The sequence below is a fragment of the Pectinophora gossypiella genome, chromosome 19 (assembly GCF_024362695.1).
Source record: "Pectinophora gossypiella chromosome 19, ilPecGoss1.1, whole genome shotgun sequence".
Taxonomy (NCBI): Eukaryota; Metazoa; Arthropoda; class Insecta; order Lepidoptera; family Gelechiidae; genus Pectinophora; species Pectinophora gossypiella.
The window spans coordinates 4,069,532-4,074,567 of NC_065422.1; positions in this window are offsets into that span (position 1 = coordinate 4,069,532).

Below are 5,036 nucleotides of genomic sequence, written 5' to 3' on the forward strand. Positions count from 1 at the left end.
CTGGGGCATGGGTCTTCCCTATGGATGGATAGGGAGAGGGCCTTAAACCATCACGCGGGCCCAGTGCGGATTGATAGTTATTAACGACTGCTGATGCAGCCAGGACCAACGGCTTAACGTGCCTTCCGAAGCTCGGAGGAGCTCGAGATGAAAACTTTCTTTTTTGTGGTCACCTATCCTATGACCGGCCTTTGCGAAAGTTGCTTACTTCAACAATCGCAGACCGAGCGCGTTTACCGCTGCGCCACCGAGCTCCTCACCATTATTATTCTGATCAAAATAAAGAGAAGCAATATAGGTAGGTAGCAACATGTAATATAACACATGTTTCCTTTTATTTCTGTCAGTTGTTATCTCAGTACTCACACTTTTCACACACATGCAATACCTACTATTAAACAGACGACCAGTTCAGTAAATTCATAAACATATTTCTCTTTTTTATTTATTTGTGGTAGCTTGTAATTGGCCTTTATTTACTACTAAGTGTAACATTGTGTGAATTAAGCTGTAAGCTCCCCAAACAAAAAAAAATAATAATAAATAAATAAGATAGATTTTTACAATTGTCTCAATGCGTGGTAAGTATAAGATCTGTCAAAGTATGTCAGCTAGTAGCAACGTTCATCATACGTGTTACTAACCTATTTGTGACGTGATTATAACATTGTGTTGTCCTACTTTTAGGTAACTTTTGCAACAGTGGACTACCCACCGAGTATTCTCTTCGAAGAATCTATCTTACATAAAATCGGTTTTTTACGTTTGTAAACAGTTTTCTTCGGAACTTTGACATTGGCAGAATCATCGTTCAGCAACGATGCAGCCATAAACATTTTTTTTTGTTTTGGTTTTCCCCGAAGGGTAAGGCAAAGGGAACTATGCCCATACAGCCATGTCTTACGTATTTTTTTTTCTTGATGATTAATGAAATGATGAAAGGTGATGAATGATGATGATGAAACCTAAGCCCCCACCCTCGGAGTAGACTCCTACTCCGAACCCCAAACGAATTAACTCAAAAGTCCGCATAAACTTTTCAGTTATGAAGCGGCTTCCCGGCACGAAGCGAAAATAGGCAGATACACTTTGTTCATTGAATACTCCAATATAATAACACTCGCGAATGTCTTCTGACCAACTTAATGCGATCATTAACCACAAAACACCACTTCGTATTAATTATTTAGATTACTCAACGAAGAAAGCAACTGTCCCGTTCCCGTTTCCCGCCAAAAAGCCCTTATAAACAGTAAACAGTTTTCTTCGGAACTTTGACATTGGCAGAATCATCGTTCAGTAACAATGCAGCCATAAACAACAAGAAAGAAAAGAAAACGTTTATCAGCATAGTAATGGATCACTCGATATTAGGTCGATCGATTCTTTTCTAACACTACCTTGTAGTTTCAAAAAAAGAACACGAACCGCGATGTACCAGCACTATAAATCGGATTGACAATCGCGCGAAAACAGAGTGTAACGACACTTGTATATACAATTGCGGATCCCACTACTAATTTAGTCCGCGGCTCCATATACAGAGTCCAGAGTGCTAAGAGAGCACTTGATCGGCATTTGTATGAGGGTATAGAAAGAGTCCTTTGACGAGGACGCAACCAAATAGGGGGTGCGCTGTGAAAAATTTGCTACTCAACGTCACTTAATTGGGTGTCGCGTTTTTGTGTGATACACACGGGCTTGAAGAATAAAGAATAATACAAAATTGCCAGGAACATTTTACATTTTTCTCTAATAACTAATTAAGTATGATAAAAATAAGCTTGTGCTGTGATGGAAACATGCTATGGTACCATTCAGCGCTGGTTCTCGGTTATTATTATTAGCTAGCACTGCTGAGCAAAGGCCTCCCCCATGTCTTTCCAAGTATCCCGATTCTGTGCGAGCTCTATCCAGTCTTTTCGATAACCGTCGAGATCATCACACCATCGTTTCCGGGGTCTATGGTGTCCGTCCTGTGGTACCCAGCGCGTGATGATCTTTGCCCATCGTTCCGGATGCATGCGCCACTCTCAGTTATTTTCATTTTATGCTGAAGTAATCGTCAAGAGGGACTTAGGACCACGGAATAAAATAAAGAGGTTAGAAGAGCTAAGTGAGCGTGAAACGCGCGCCATACAAGTATGAGCAAATACTTCATACTTCCACTTTGCACTGAACTCATCCGCAACTTTGCAACGGACGGAGCTCCGAAATTAAAAGGTCGTACATACATACATAAACTCACGCCCGTAATCCCTAATGGGGTGGGCAGAGCCACAAGTAATCAAAGACAACTTGCAGCCACTGTTGATACGAAGTTCAAAGATGGATATGATGAACCTTATGGTGATAAGGGATCAGCCTATCGCCCATAACATTAGTCCATCATGTTAGAGGACACAATCCCTCTGTCGGTTTTTACGACATGCCCGGGAAGACAAGCAGTTGAAGGTGTTCTATATTTTTTATTTGCTCCCAGAACAGTATAGAAGAAAAGCAGCATAAAAGGAATTGTGCGTTATAACCTGCAGAGCAAAAAAAAAAACAAATATCGACTATCATACAAGGACATCCCTCCTTATCACAGGAAAGTTAAAACCCTTATGATCGGCTATTTATCAAAAAATACTTTACTAAATATTGTAAGTACTTGATATTAATTTAGAATCATGAATCACCTGAATCATCCCCCTCATCGTTACGATGTCACTAACACGCTGTTTACATAGTAAGTCTCGGGTGGTCTTTACTTGGCTTTGAATATGGACGTTATTAAAATGTTGTATAACTTCAAAGGCCGTATGTACGATACTTGTCAGTGATTTGTTGAAGAAACGATTCTTTTAGCGCTGATGTGGCGTTGATCGCGATGTATGAGGTGTTCGTAGTATTGTCTCATTCTTTTATACACTAATGAGGAGTCAGTAGGGCTGCGGTTACACGCTGAGCGAAGTAAACTACAACGGGTAGCTGGTAGTGGCAGCGGGCGGCGGCAGTGGGTAGCGGGTTGCGGCAACGGATAGCGGGTTGCGGGAGCGGTTAGCGGGTTGCGGCAGCGGATAGCGGGTTGCGGCAGCGGGTAGTAGTTAGCGGGTTGCGGCAGCGGATAGCGGGTTGCGGCAGCGGATAGCGGGTTGCGGCAGCGGGTAGTAGTTAGCGGGTTTCAGCAGCGGATAGCGGGTTGCGGGAGCGGGTAGTAGTCAGCGGGTTGCGGCAGCGGATAGCGGGTTGCGGGAGCGGGTAGTAGTTAGCGGGTTGCGGCAGCAGATAGCGGGTTGCGGCAGCAGGTAGTGGTTAACGGATTGCAGGAGCGGTTACCGCCGGCCGCACCGTTTCATTCCACTTTATTGACCTGGTGACAAAAGTTTCTTTTTACCGTATTACTACAAAGCTAGTGATGTAAGTACGTAGTCGTTACAAGAGCCATGTCAGAGGCCTTTGGTGCCTCAATAACCTTGACACAAAGGTTGCTAGGGTTGGTTATCCACCTCCCAGGAAGGAAGATGACCTAGATGAAATGATTTGACAATAGCGGTCTTTGTTTTTACTTGGAATGAGTTCATCCAGGTGAAAAGAAGCGACTTTTTAAAAACTTGTGGAATTTTATCATACCTAATAAAAACATTTGCGCCAGGCGCCACTACGCGCGTACAATACTCTTTATTGCACTTGAATCACATTAAAAATACATTAGGATTATAATTAAATTGGTAGTACAACAGGCGGCCTTATTGCTAAGGTAGCAATCGCGTACCTGCTATAGTTTCACTAGACTTAATCATTTCAAATTCTTCCAAACAATTTAACTCAGTCAATTTCATATGAGACTACAAATACGTATAATTAATGAATATTCAAATTAATATCCCAAGAAAAATCAACATGACTCCTTTAATGACGTTTCGAATTAAAACATGGTATTGCTAAATCGTAAAACGGCGAATATGAAAGTAATAACTTGAAACGATCAAGCAGAACAGGCTAGACTAGACGCCCAGTTGAAGAAATAATCCTGGATTATGGATACAAGAGACTAGTTGATATATCCTATATTCAAAAACAGCCTTCGTGGTCTAGTGGTTAGAGCGTCAGGCTCACGATCTGGAGGTCCAGGTTCGATGCCCGATGGGGACATGGTCCAAATTACTTTGTGAGACTGTCCTTTGTTTGGTAAAGACTTTTCAGGCTTGAATCACCTGATTGTGAAAAATTAAGAAGATTCCGTGCTTCGGATTGCACGTTAAGCTGTTGGTCCCGGCTATTAGCCGTAAAAACACCTCCACTAACCCGCAGTGGAGCAGCGTGGTGAAGTATGCTCCATATCCCCTCCGGTTGATTGAGGGGAGGCCTGTGCCCAGCAGTGGGACGTATATAGGCTGTTTATGTGTATATTCTATATTAAATACCAGAAATCCTGTATTAACGACGGGCTACCTTCCCCAAAAATAATATAGATGGCGCTGTTCAGATTTAACATGATAATCTACTAATTTCTCATTACTCAGGTACATAATTATACCTAAGTAATTTTAATAGGTAATATAGGAAGGAAGGCACGTTAGTTATAGTTACTACTTACTGATGTAAGTTAGTAGTCGTTACATGAGCCATGTCAGGGGCCTTTGGCGGCTCAATAGTAACCCTGACACCAGGGTTGTGGGGTTGGTAATCCACCTAACATCCCACACGATAGAAGAAGAAGATAGGTAATATAATAGGTATTTTTTAAGAACATGTTTTATAAATAAGTAATTTTATAAATAAGTAAAGCTCTGACCAAGGAACAGTATCTTATGAAACAGCGGACCTTTTACCCAGCAGCGCTGTAGGAGTTTTTTTTTTTACGAGACTTATTGTTGATTTGCCGCAAATGACACTAACTACATGGCCGAAATACGATGGGATCAAAATGATCTATGACGCAATAAAAAAAATAAAGTAGTAGGTATGCTTGAATCATTATTATGAGTGTAACAATTATGACGATCAATGAATGTGAAGGAAGCAAGAGAAGTGTGTCAGGATCGAAGCAA